Genomic DNA, 13,825 nt, shown 5'->3' with positions numbered 1-13,825 from the left:
AGGCAAGGCATGGCAACACAAGACAACGGAAGATAAGGGCGGGTCAGGTTAGGGCAGGCAAGGCAAAGCAAGGCAAGGCAAGGCAAGGCAAGGCAAGGCAACGGAAGAAAAGGGCAGGTCAGGTTAGGGAAGGCAAGGCAAGGCAAGGCAAGGCAAGGCAAGGCAGCGGAAAATAAGGGCAGGTCAGGTTAGAGCAGGCAAGGCAAGACAAGGCAAGGCAAGGCAAGGCAACAGAAGATAAGGGCAGGTCAGGTTAGGGCAGGCAAGGCAAGGCAAGGCAAGGCAAGGCTAGGTAACGGAAGATAAGGGCAGGTCAGGTTAGGGCAGGCAAGGCAAGGCAAGGCAAGGCAAGGCAAGGCATGGCAAAACAAGACAACGGAAGATAAGGGCGGGTCAGGTTAGGGCAGGCAAGGCAATGCAAGGGAAGGCAAGGCAAGAAGGCAAGGAAAGGAAAGGCAACGGAAGATAAGGGCAGGTCAGGTTAGGGCAGGCAAGGCAAGGCAAGGCAAGGCAAGGCAAGGCAACGGAAGATAAGGTCAGGTCAGGTTAGGGCAGACAAGGCAAGGCAAGGCAAGGCAAGGCAAGGCAAGGCAAGGCAAGATAAGGTCAGGCCAGGCCAGGCCAGGCCAGGCAAGGCAAGGAAAGGAAACGGAAGATAAGGGCAGGTCAGGTTAGGTCAGGCAAGGCAAGGCAAGGCATGGCAAGGCAAGGCAGGGCAACGGAAGATAAGGGCAGGTCAGGTTAGGGCAGGCAAGGCCAGGCAATGCAAGGCAAGTCAAGGCAATGCAAGTCAATGCAAGGCAAGGCAAGGCAAGGCAACAGAAGATAAGGGCAGGGCAGGTTAGGTCAGGCAAGGCAAGGCAAGGCAAGGCAAGGTAACGGAAGATAAGGGCAGGTCAGGTTAGGGCATGCAAAGTAAGACAAGGCAATTCAAGGCAAGGCAAGGCAAGGCAAGGCAAGGCAAGGCAAGGCAAGGCAAGGCAAGGCAAGGCAGGGCAATGGAAGATAAGGGCAGCTCAGGTTAGGGCAGGCAAGGCAAGGCAAGGCAAGGCATGCCAAGGCAGCAGAAGATAAGGGCAGGTCAGGTTAGGGCAGGCAAGGCAAGGCAAGGCAAGGCAAGGCAGGGCAACGGAAGATAAGGGCAGGTCAGCTTAGGACAGGCAAGGCAAGGAAAGGCAAGGCAAGGCAACGGAAGATAAGGGCAGGTCAGGTTAGGGCAGGCAAGGCCAGGCATGGCAAGGCAAGGCTAGGCAAGGCAAGGCAAGGCAAGGCAACGGAAGATAAAAGCAGGTCAGGTTAGGGCAGGCAAGGCAAGGCATGGCAAAGCAAGACAACGGAAGATAAGGGCAGGTCAGGTTAGAGCAGGCAAGGCAAGGCAAGGGAAGGCAAGGCAAGGCAAGGCAAGGCAATGTAAGGCAAGGCAAGGCAGGGCAACGGAAGATAAGGTCAGGCCAGGCAAGGCAAGGCAAGGCAAGGCAAGGCAAGGCAAGGCAAGATAAGTTCAGGCCAGGCCAGGCCAAGCAAAGCAAGGCAAGGCCAGGCAAGGCAAGGCAAGGCAACGGACGAAAAGGGCAGGTCAGGTTAGGGCAGGCAAGGCAAAGCAAGGCAAGGCAAGGCAAGGCAAGGCAGGGCAAGGCAACGGAAGAAAAGGGCAGGTCAGGTTAGAGCAGGAAAGGCAAGACAAGGCAAGGCAAGGCGAGGCAACGGAAGATAAGGGCAGGTCAGGTTAGGGCAGGCAAGTCAAGGCAAGGCAAGGCAAGGTAACGGAAGATAAGGGCAGGTCAGGTTACGGCAGGCAAGGCAAGGCTAGGCAAGGCAAGGCAAGGCATGGCAACACAAGACAACGGAAGATAAGGGCGGGTCAGGTTAGGGCAGTCAAGGCAAAGCAAGGGAAGGCAAGGCAAGGCAAGGCAAGGCAACAGAAGATAAGGGCAGGTCAGGTTAGGTCAGGCAAGGCAAGGCAAGGCAAGGCAAGGCAAGGCAAGGCAAGGCAGGGCAACGGAAGATAAGGGCAGCTCAGGTTAGGGCAGTCAAAGCAAGGCAAGGCAATGCAAGGCAAGGCAAGGCAAGGCAACGGAAGACAAGGGCAGCTCAGGTTAGGGCAGGCAAGGCAAGGCAAGGCAAGGCATGCCAAGGCAGCGGAAGATAAGGGCAGGTCAGGTTAGGGCAGGAAAGGCAAGGCAAGGCAAGGCAAGGCAGGGCAACGGAAGATAAGGGCAGCTCAGGTTAGGGGAGGCAAGGCAAGGAAAGGCAAGGCAAGGCAACGGAAGATAAGGGCAGGTCAGGTTAGGGCATGCAAGGCCAGGCATGGCAAGGCAAGGCTAGGCAAGGCAAGGCAAGGCAAGGCAAGGCAAGGCAGCGCAATGGAAGATAAGGGCAGGTAAGGTTAGGGCAGGCAAGGCAAGGCAAGGCAAGGCAATGGAAGATAAGGGCAGGTCAGGTAAGGGCATGCAAGGCAAGGCAAGGCAAGTCAAGGCAAGGCAAGGCAACTGAAGATAAGGGCAGGTAAGGATAGGGCAGGAAAGGCAAGGCAAGGCAAGGCAAGGCAACGGAAAATTAGGGCAGGTCAGGTTACGGCAGGCAAGGCAAGGCAAGGCAAGGCATGGCAACCAAAGACAATGGAAGATAAGGGCAGGTCAGGTTAGGGTAGGCAAGGCAAAGCAAGGGAAGGCAAGGTAAGGCAAGGCAAGGAAAGGAAAGGCCACGGAAGATAAGGGCAGGTCCGGTTAGGGCAGGCAAGACAAGGCAAGGCAAGGCAAGGCAGGGCAACGGAAGATAAGGGCAGGTCAGGTTAGGGCAGGCAAGGCAAAGCAAGGCAAGGCAACGGAAGATAAGGGCAGGTCAGGTTAGGGCAGGCAAGGCAAGGCAAGGCAAGGCAAGGCAAGGCAAGGCAAGGCAAAGCAAGGCAAGGCAGGGCAATGGAAGATAAGGGCAGGTAAGGTTAGGGCAGGCAAGGCAAGGCAAGGCAAGGCAAGTCAATGGAAGATAAGGGCAGGTCAGGTTAGGGCATGCAAGGCAAGGCAAGGCAAGTCAAAGCAAGGCAAGGCAACGGAAGATAAGGGCAGGCCAGGCAAGGCAAGGCAAGGCAAGGCAAGGCAAGATAAGGTCAGGCCAGGCCAGGCCAGGCAAGGCAAGGCAAGGCCAGACAAGGCAAGGCAAGGAAACGGAAGATAACGGCAGGTCAGGTTAGGGCAGGCAAGGCAAGGCAAGGCAAGGCAAGGCAAGGCAACGGAAGAAAAGGGCAGGTCAGGTTACGGCAGGCAAGGCAAGGCAAGGCAAGGCAAGGCAAGGCAAGGCAAGGCAAGATAAGGTCAGGCCAGGCCAGGCCAGGCAAAGCAAGGCAAGGCCAGGCAAGGCAAGGCAAGGCAATGGAAGAAAAGGGCAGGTCAGGTTAGGGCAGGCAAGGCAAAGCAAGGCAAGGCAAGGCAAGGCAAGGCAAGGCAAGGCAACAGAAGAAAAGGGCAGGTCAGGTTAGGGCAGGCAAGGCAAGGCAAGGCAAGGCAAGGCAAGGCAAGGCAAGGCAAGGCAACGGAATATAAGGGCGGGTCAGGATAGAGCAGGAAAGGCAAGACAAGGCAAGGCAAGCCAAGGCAACGGAAGATAAGGGCAGGTCAGGTTACGGCAGGCAAGTCAAGGCAAGGCAAGGCAAGGTAACGGAAGATAAGGGCAGGTCAGGTTACGGCAGGCAAGGCAAGGCTAGGCAAGGCAAGGCAAGGCATGGCAACACAAGACAACGGAAGATAAGGTCGGGTCAGGTTAGGGCAGTCAAGGCAAAGCAAGGGAAGGCAAGGCAAGGCAAGGCAAGGAAAGGAAAGGCAAGGGAAGATAAGGGCAGGTCAGGTTAGGGCAGGCAAGGCAAGGCAAGGCAAGGCAAGGCAGGGCAACGGAAGATAAGGGCAGGCAAGGCAAGGCAAGGCAAGGCAAGGCAAGGCAAGGCAAGGCAAGGCAACGGAAGATAAGGGCAGGTCAGGTTAGGGCAGGCAAGGCAAGGCAAGGCAAGGCAAGGCAAGGCAACGGAAGATAAGTGCAGGTCAGGTTAGGGCAGGCAAGGCAGGCAAGGCAAAGGAAGGCAAGGGAAGGCAAGGCAAGGCAAGGCAGGGCAACGCAATATACGGGCAGGTAAGGTTGGGGCAGGGAAGGCAAGGCAAGGCAAGGCAAGGACAGGCAAGGACAGGCAGGGCAACAGAAGATAAGTGCAGGCCAGGCAAGGCAAGGCAAGGCAAGACAAGGCAAGGCAGGGCAACGGAAGATAAGGGCAGGTCAGGTTAGGTACAGGCAAGGCCAGGCAAGGCAAGGCAAATCAAGGCAATGCAAGGCAATGCAAGGCAAGGCAAGGCAAGGCAACAGAAGATAAGGGCAGGTCAGGTTAGGGCAGGCAAGGCAAGGCAAGGCAAGGCAAGGCTACGGAAGATAAGGGCAGGTCAGGTAAGGGCAGGCAAGGCAAGGCATGGCAACACAAGACAACGGAAGATAAGGGCAGGTCAGGTTAGAGCAGGCAAAGAAAGGCAAGGGAAGGCAAGGCAAGGCAAGGCAAGGCAAGGAAAGGCAAGGCAACGGAAGATAAGGGCAGGCCAGGTTAGGGCAGGCAAGGCAAGGCAAGGAAAGGCCAGGCAAGGCAAGGCAAGGCAACGGAAGATAAGGGCAGGTCAGGTTAGGGCAGGCAAGGCAAGGCAAGTCAAGGCAAGGCAAGGCAAGGCAACGGAAGATAAGGGCAGGTAAAGTTAGGGCAGGCAAGGCAAGGCAAGGCAAGGCAATGGAAGATAAGGGCAGGTCAGGTAAGGGCATGCAAGGCAAGGCAAGGCAAGTCAAGGCAAGGCAAGGCAACGGAAGATAAGGGTAGGTAAGGTTAGGGCAGGCAAGGCAAGGCAAGGCAAGACAATGTAAGGCAAGGCAAGGCAGGGCAACGGAAGATAAGGGCAGGCCAGGCCAGGCAAGGCAAGGCAAGGCCAGGCAAGGCAAGGCAAGGCAACGGAAGATAAGGACAGGTCAGGTTAGGGCAGGCAAGGCAAACCAAGGCAAGGCAAGGGAAGAAAAGGGCAGGTCAGGTTAGGGCAGGCAAGGCAAAGCAAGGCAAGGCAAGGCAAGGCAAGGCAAGGCAACGGAAGAAAAGGGCAGGTCAGGTTAGGGCAGGCAAGGCAAGGCAAGGAAAGGCAAGGCAAGGCAAGGCAAGGCAACAGAAAATAAGGGCAGGTCAGGTTAGAGCAGGCAAGGCAAGACAAGGCAAGGCAAGGCAAGGCAAGGCAGGGCAACGGAAGATAAGGGCAGGTCAGGTTAGGTACAGGCAAGGCCAGGCAAGGCAAGGCAAATCAAGGCAATGCAAGGCAATGCAAGGCAAGGCAAGGCAAGGCAACAGAAGATAAGGGCAGGGCAGGTTAGGTCAGCAAGGCAAGGCAAGGCAAGGCAAGGTAACGGAAGATAAGGGCAGGTCAGGTTAGGGCATGCAAAGTAAGGCAAGGCAATTCAAGGCAAGGCAAGGCAAGGCAAGGAAAGGCAAGGCAAGCCAAGGCAAGCCAAGGCAAGGCAGGGCAATGGAAGATAAGGGCAGGTAAGGTTAGGGCAGGCAAGGCAAGGCAAGGCAAGGCAAGGCAATGGAAGATAAGGGCAGGTCAGGTTACGGCATGCAAGGCAAGGCAAGGCAAGTCAAGGCAAGGCAAGGCAACGGAAGATAAGGGCAGGTAAGGTTACGGCACGCAAGGCAAGGCAAGGCAAGGCAAGGTAAGGCAAGGCAAGGCAGGGCAACGGAAGATAAAGGCAGGCCAGGCAAGGCAAGGCAAGGCAAGGCAAGGCAAGGCAAGATAAGGTCAGGCCAGGCCAGGCGAGGCCAGGCAAGGCAAGGCCAGGCAAGGCAAGGGAAGGCAACGAAAGATAAGGTCAGGTTAGTTTAGGGCAGGCAAGGCAAAGCAAGCAAGGCAAGGCAAGGCAAGGCAAGGCAAGGCAACGGAAGAAAAGGGCAGGTCATGTTAGGGCAGGCAAGGCAAGCAAGGCAAGGCAAGGCAAGGCAAGGCAAGGCAAGGCAACGGAAAATAAGGGCAGGTCAGGTTAGAGCAGGAAAGGCAAGGCAAGGCATGGCAAGGTAACGGAAGATAAGGGCAGGTCAGGTTACGGCAGGCAAGGCAAGGCTAGGCAAGGCAAGGCAAGGCATGGCAAGGCAAGGCAAGGCAAGGAAATGGAAGGCAACGTAAAATAAGGGCAGGTCAGGTTAGGGCAGGCAAGGCAAGGCAAGGAAAGGCAAGGCAAGGCAAGGCAACGGAAGATAAGGGCAGGTCAGGTTAGGGTAGGCAAGGCAATGCAAGACAAGGCAAGGCAAGGCAGGGCAAGGCAAGGCAGATAATGCCAGGGCAGGCAAGGCAGGGCAACGGAGGATAAGGGCAGGGCAGGGCAAGGCAAGGCAAGGCAAGGCAAGGCAAGGCAAGGCAGATAATGGCAGGGCAGGCAAGGCAGGGCAACGGAAGATAAGGGCAGGGCAGGTTAGGGTAGGCAAGGCAAGGCAAGGCAAGGCAGGTCAACAGAAGATAAGGGCAGGCAAGGCAAGGCAATGCAAGGCAATGCAAGGCAAGGCAAGGCAAGGCAACAGAAGATAAGGGCAGGTCAGGTTAGGGCAGGCAAGGCAAGGCAAGGCAAGGCAAGGCTACGGAAGATAAGGGCAGGTCAGGTTAGGGCAGGCAAGGCAAGGCATGGCAACACAAGACAACGGAAGATAAGGGCAGGTCAGGTTAGAGCAGGCAAGGAAAGGCAAGGGAAGGCAAGGCAAGGCAAGGCAAGGCAAGGAAAGGCAAGGCAACGGAAGATAAGGGCAGGTCAGGTTAGGGCAGGCAAGGCAAGGCAAGGCAAGGCAAGGCAAGGCAAGGCAGCGCAATGGAAGATAAGGGCAGGTAAAGTTAGGGCAGGCAAGGCAAGGCAAGGCAAGGCAATGGAAGATAAGGGCAGGTCAGGTAAGGGCATGCAAGGCAAGGCAAGGCAAGGCAAGGCAAGGCAAGGCAACGGAAGATAAGGGCAGGTAAGGTTAGGGCAGGCAAGGCAAGGCAAGGCAAGACAATGTAAGGCAAGGCAAGGCAGGGCAATGGAAGATAAGGGCAGGCCAGGCAAGGCAAGGCAAGGCAAGGCAAGGCAACATAAGGTCAGGCCAGGCCAGGCCAGGCAAGGCAAGGCAAGGCCAGGCAAGGCAAGGCAAGGCAACGGAAGATAAGGGCAGGTCAGCTTAGGGCAGGCAAGGCAAAGCAAGGCAAGGCAAGGGAAGAAAAGGGCAGGTCAGGTTAGGGCAGGCAAGGCAAAGCAAGGCAAGGCAAGGCAAGGCAAGGCAAGGCAACAGAAAATAAGGGCAGGTCAGGTTAGAGCAGGCAAGGCAAGACAAGGCAAGGCAAGGCAAGGCAACGGAAGATAAGGGCAGGTCAGGTTAGGGCAGGCAAGGCAAGGCAAGGCAAGGCAAGGTAACGGAACATAAGGGCAGGTCAGGTTACGGCAGGCAAGTCAAGGCTAGGCAAGGCAAGGCAAGGCATGGCAACACAAGACAACGGAAGATAAGGGCGGGTCAGGTTAGGGCAGTCAAGGCAAAGCAAGGGAAGGCAAGGCAAGGCAAGGCAAGGCAAGGCAAGGCAAGGCAAGGCAAGGCAACGGAAGATAAGGGCAGGTCAGGATAGGGCAGGCAAGGCAAGGCAAGGAAAGGCAAGGCAAGGCAAGGCAGGGCAACGGAAGATAAGGGCAGGTCAGTTTAGGGCAGGCAAGGCAAGGCAAGGCAAGGCAAGGCAAGGCAACGGAAGATAAGGGCAGGTCAGGTTAGGGCAGGCAAGGCCAGGCATGGCAAGGCAAGGCTAGGCAAGGCAAGGCAAGGCAAGGCAAGGGAAGATAAAAGCAGGTCAGGTTAGGGCAGGCAAGGCAAGGCAAGGCAAGGCAAGGCAAGGCAAGGCAAGGCAAGGCAAGGCAGCGCAATGGAAGATAAGGGCAGGTAAGTTTAGGGCAGGCAAGGCAAGGCAAGGCAAGGCAATGGAAGATAAGGGCAGGTCAGGTTAGGGCAGGCAAGGCAAGGCAAGGCAAGGCAAGGTAAGGCAAGGCAAGGCAGGGCAACGGAAGATAAGGGCAGGCCAGGAAAGGCAAGGCAAGGCAAGGCAGGGCAAGGCCAGACAAGGCAAGGCAAGGCAACGGAAGATAAGGGCAGGCGAGGTTAGGGCAGGCAAGGCAAGGCAAGGCAAGGCAAGGCAAGGCAAGGCAAGGCAAGGCAAGGCAAGGCAACGGAAGATAAGGGCAGGTCATGTTAGGGCAGGCAAGGCAAAGCAAGGCAAGGCAAGGCAAGGCATGGCAAGGCAACGGAAGAAAAGGGCAGGTCAGGTTAGGGCAGGCAAGGCAAGGCAAGGCAAGGCAAGGATAGGCAAGGCAAGGCAAGGCAAGACAACGGAAGATAAGGGCAGGTCAGGTTAGGGCAGGCAAGGCAAGGCATGGCAAGGCAAGACAACGGAAGATAAGGGCAGGTCAGGTTAGGGCAGGCAAGGCAAGGCATGGCAAGGCAAGACAACGGAAGATAAGGGCAGGTCTGTTTAGAGCAGGCAAGGCAAGGCAAGGCAAGGCAAGGCAAGGCAACGGAAGATAAGGGCATGTCAGGTTAGGGCAGGCAAGAGAAGGCAAGGAAAGGCAAGGCAAGGCAAGGCAAGGCAACGGAAGATAAGGGCAGGTCAGGTTAGGGCAGGCAAGGCAAGGCAAGGCAAGGCAAGGCAGGGCAATGGAAGATAAGGGCAGGTAAGGTTAGGGCAGGCAAGGCAAGGCAAGGCAAGGCAAGTCAATGGAAGATAAGGGCAGGTCAGGTTAGGGCATGCAAGGCAAGGCAAGTCTAGGCAAGGCAGGGCAACGGAAGATAAGGGCAGGTAAGATTAGGGCAGGCAAGGCAAGGCAAGGCAAGGCAAGGTAAGGCAAGGCAAGGCAGGGCAATGGAAGATAAGGGCAGGTAAGGTTAGGGCAGGCAAGGCAAGGCAAGGCAAGGCAAGTCAATGGAAGATAAGGGCAGGTCAGGTTAGGGCATGCAAGGCAAGGCAAGTCTAGGCAAGGCAGGGCAACGGAAGATAAGGGCAGGTAAGATTAGGGCAGGCAAGGCAAGGCAAGGCAAGGCAAGGTAAGGCAAGGCAAGGCAGGGCAACTGAAGATAAGGGCAGGCCAGGCAAGGCAAGGCAAGGCAAGGCAAGGCAAGATAACGTCAGGCCAGGCCAGGCCAGGCAAGGCAAGGCTAGGCCAGGCAAGGCAAGGCAAGGCAAAGCAACGGAAGAAAAGGGCAGTTCAGGTTAGGGCAGGCAAGGCAAGGCAAGGCAAGGCAAGGCAAGGCAAGGCAAGGCAAGGCAACGGAAAATAAGGGCAGGTCAGGTTAGAGCAGGCAAGGCAAGGCAAGGCAAGGCAAGGTAACGGAAGATAAGGGCAGGTCAGGTTAGGGCAGGCAAGGCAAGGCAAGGCAAGGCAAGGTAACGGAAGATAAGGGCAGGTCAGGTTAAGGCAGGCAAGGCAAGGCTAGGCAAGGCAAGGCAAATCATGGCAAGGCAAGACAACGGAAGATAAGGGCAGGTCAGGTTAGGGCAGGCAAGGCAATGCAAGGGAAGGCAAGGCAAGGCAAGACAAGGAAAGGCAAGGCAACGGAAGATAAGGGCAGGTCAGGTTAGGGCAGGCAAGGCAAGGCAAGGCAAGGCAAGTTAAGGCAAGGCAAGGCAGCGCAATGGAAGATAAGGGCAGGTAAGGTTAGGGCAGGCAAGGCAAGGCAAGGCAAGGCAAGGCAAGGCAAGGCAAGGCAGGGCAACGGAAGATAAGGGCAGGCCAGGCAAGGCAATGCAAGGCAAGGCAAGGCAAGGCCAGGCAAGGCAAGGCAAGGCAACGGAAGATAAGGGCAGGTCATGTTAGGGCAGGCAAGGCAAAGCAAGGCAAGGCAAGGCAAGGCATGGCAAGGCAACGGAAGAAAAGGGCAGGTCAGGTTAGGGCAGGCAAGGCAAGGCAAGGCAAGGCAAGGCAAGGCAAGGAAAGGCAAGGCAACGGAAAATAAGGGCAGGTTCAGGTTAGAGCAGGCAAGGCAAGACAAGGCAAGGCAAGGCAAGGCAACGGAAGATAAGGGCAGGTCAGGTTAGGGCAGGCAAGGCAAGGCAAGGCAAGGCAAGGTAACGGAAGATAAGGGCAGGTCAGGTTACGGCAGGCAAGGCAAGGCTAGGCAAGGCAAGGCAAGGCATGGCAACACAAGACAACGGAAGATAAGGGCGGGTCAGGTTAGGGCAGGCAAGGCAAAGCAAGGCAAGGCAAGGCAAGGCAAGGCAAGGCAAGGCAACGGAAGAAAAGGGCAGGTCAGGTTAGGGAAGGCAAGGCAAGGCAAGGCAAGGCAAGGCAAGGCAGCGGAAAATAAGGGCAGGTCAGGTTAGAGCAGGCAAGGCAAGACAAGGCAAGGCAAGGCAAGGCAACAGAAGATAAGGGCAGGTCAGGTTAGGGCAGGCAAGGCAAGGCAAGGCAAGGCAAGGCAAGGCTAGGTAACGGAAGATAAGGGCAGGTCAGGTTAGGGCAGGCAAGGCAAGGCAAGGCAAGGCAAGGCAAGGCATGGCAAAACAAGACAACGGAAGATAAGGGCGGGTCAGGTTAGGGCAGGCAAGGCAATGCAAGGGAAGGCAAGGCAAGAAGGCAAGGAAAGGAAAGGCAACGGAAGATAAGGGCAGGTCAGGTTAGGGCAGGCAAGGCAAGGCAAGGCAAGGCAAGGCAAGGCAACGGAAGATAAGGTCAGGTCAGGTTAGGGCAGACAAGGCAAGGCAAGGCAAGGCAAGGCAAGGCAAGGCAAGGCAAGATAAGGTCAGGCCAGGCCAGGCCAGGCAAGGCAAGGAAAGGAAACGGAAGATAAGGGCAGGTCAGGTTATGTCAGGCAAGGCAAGGCAAGGCATGGCAAGGCAAGGCAGGGCAACGGAAGATAAGGGCAGGTCAGGTTAGGGCAGGCAAGGCCAGGCAATGCAAGGCAAGTCAAGGCAATGCAAGTCAATGCAAGGCAAGGCAAGGCAAGGCAACAGAAGATAAGGGCAGGGCAGGTTAGGTCAGGCAAGGCAAGGCAAGGCAAGGCTAGGTAACGGAAGATAAGGGCAGGTCAGGTTAGGGCATGCAAAGTAAGACAAGGCAATTCAAGGCAAGGCAAGGCAAGGCAAGGCAAGGCAAGGCAAGGCAAGGCAAGGCAAGGCAAGGCAAGGCAGGGCAATGGAAGATAAGGGCAGCTCAGGTTAGGGCAGGCAAGGCAAGGCAAGGCAAGGCATGCCAAGGCAGCGGAAGATAAGGGCAGGTCAGGTTAGGGCAGGCAAGGCAAGGCAAGGCAAGGCAAGGCAGGGCAACGGAAGATAAGGGCAGGTCAGCTTAGGACAGGCAAGGCAAGGAAAGGCAAGGCAAGGCAACGGAAGATAAGGGCAGGTCAGGTTAGGGCAGGCAAGGCCAGGCATGGCAAGGCAAGGCTAGGCAAGGCAAGGCAAGGCAAGGCAACGGAAGATAAAAGCAGGTCAGGTTAGGGCAGGCAAGGCAAGGCATGGCAAAGCAAGACAACGGAAGATAAGGGCAGGTCAGGTTAGAGCAGGCAAGGCAAGGCAAGGGAAGGCAAGGCAAGGCAAGGCAAGGCAATGTAAGGCAAGGCAAGGCAGGGCAACGGAAGATAAGGTCAGGCCAGGCAAGGCAAGGCAAGGCAAGGCAAGGCAAGGCAAGGCAAGATAAGTTCAGGCCAGGCCAGGCCAAGCAAAGCAAGGCAAGGCCAGGCAAGGCAAGGCAAGGCAACGGAAGAAAAGGGCAGGTCAGGTTAGGGCAGGCAAGGCAAAGCAAGGCAAGGCAAGGCAAGGCAAGGCAGGGCAAGGCAACGGAAGAAAAGGGCAGGTCAGGTTAGAGCAGGAAAGGCAAGACAAGGCAAGGCAAGGCGAGGCAACGGAAGATAAGGGCAGGTCAGGTTAGGGCAGGCAAGTCAAGGCAAGGCAAGGCAAGGTAACGGAAGATAAGGGCAGGTCAGGTTACGGCAGGCAAGGCAAGGCTAGGCAAGGCAAGGCAAGGCATGGCAACACAAGACAACGGAAGATAAGGGCGGGTCAGGTTAGGGCAGTCAAGGCAAAGCAAGGGAAGGCAAGGCAAGGCAAGGCAAGGCAACAGAAGATAAGGGCAGGTCAGGTTAGGTCAGGCAAGGCAAGGCAAGGCAAGGCAAGGCAAGGCAAGGCAGGGCAACGGAAGATAAGGGCAGCTCAGGTTAGGGCAGTCAAAGCAAGGCAAGGCAATGCAAGGCAAGGCAAGGCAAGGCAACGGAAGACAAGGGCAGCTCAGGTTAGGGCAGGCAAGGCAAGGCAAGGCAAGGCATGCCAAGGCAGCGGAAGATAAGGGCAGGTCAGGTTAGGGCAGGAAAGGCAAGGCAAGGCAAGGCAAGGCAGGGCAACGGAAGATAAGGGCAGCTCAGGTTAGGGGAGGCAAGGCAAGGAAAGGCAAGGCAAGGCAACGGAAGATAAGGGCAGGTCAGGTTAGGGCATGCAAGGCCAGGCATGGCAAGGCAAGGCTAGGCAAGGCAAGGCAAGGCAAGGCAAGGCAAGGCAGCGCAATGGAAGATAAGGGCAGGTAAGTTTAGGGCAGGCAAGGCAAGGCAAGGCAAGGCAAGGCAATGGAAGATAAGGGCAGGTCAGGTAAGGGCATGCAAGGCAAGGCAAGGCAAGTCAAGGCAAGGCAAGGCAAATGAAGATAAGGGCAGGTAAGGATAGGGCAGGAAAGGCAAGGCAAGGCAAGGCAAGGCAACGGAAAATTAGGGCAGGTCAGGTTACGGCAGGCAAGGCAAGGCAAGGCAAGGCATGGCAACCAAAGACAATGGAAGATAAGGGCAGGTCAGGTTAGGGTAGGCAAGGCAAAGCAAGGGAAGGCAAGGTAAGGCAAGGCAAGGAAAGGAAAGGCCACGGAAGATAAGGGCAGGTCCGGTTAGGGCAGGCAAGACAAGGCAAGGCAAGGCAAGGCAAGGCAAGGCAAGGCAAGGCAAGGCAAGGCAACGGAAGAAAAGGGCAGGTCAGGTTACGGCAGGCAAGGCAAGGCAAGGCAAGGCAAGGCAAGGCAAGGCAAGGCAAGGCAAGGCAAGGCAAGGCAACGGAATATAAGGGCGGGTCAGGTTAGAGCAGGAAAGGCAAGACAAGGCAAGGCAAGCCAAGGCAACGGAAGATAAGGGCAGGTCAGGTTAGGGCAGGCAAGGCAAGGCTAGGCAAGGCAAGGCAAGGCATGGCAACACAAGACAACGGAAGATAAGGTCGGGTCAGGTTAGGGCAGTCAAGGCAAAGCAAGGGAAGGCAAGGCAAGGCAAGGCAAGGAAAGGAAAGGAAAGGCAAGGGAAGATAAGGGCAGGTCAGGTTAGGGCAGGCAAGGCAAGGCAAGGCAAGGCAAGGCAGGGCAACGGAAGATAAGGGCAGGCAAGGCAAGGCAAGGCAAGGCAAGGCAAGGCAAGGCAAGGCAAGGCAACGGAAGATAAGGGCAGGTCAGGTTAGGGCAGGCAAGGCAAGGCAAGGCAAGGCAAGGCAAGGCAAGGGAAGATAAGTGCAGGTCAGGTTAGGGCAGGCAAGGCAGGCAAGGCAAAGCAAGGCAAGGGAAGGCAAGGCAAGGCAAGGCAGGGCAACGCAATATACGGGCAGGTAAGGTTGGGGCAGGGAAGGCAAGGCAAGGCAAGGCAAGGACAGGCAAGGACAGGCAGGGCAACAGAAGATAAGTGCAGGCCAGGCAAGGCAAGGCAAGGCAAGACAAGGCAAGGCAGGGCAACGGAAGATAAGGGCAGGTCAGGTTAGGTACAGGCAAGGCCAGGCAAGGCAAGGCAAATCAAGGCAATGCAAGGCAATGCAAGGCAAGGCAA

Source organism: Strix aluco, chromosome W (assembly GCF_031877795.1).
Source record: "Strix aluco isolate bStrAlu1 chromosome W, bStrAlu1.hap1, whole genome shotgun sequence".
NCBI classification, from domain to species: Eukaryota; Metazoa; Chordata; class Aves; order Strigiformes; family Strigidae; genus Strix; species Strix aluco.
The sequence above is the reverse complement of the archived record's forward strand: the minus strand, read 5'-3'. Positions refer to the sequence as shown.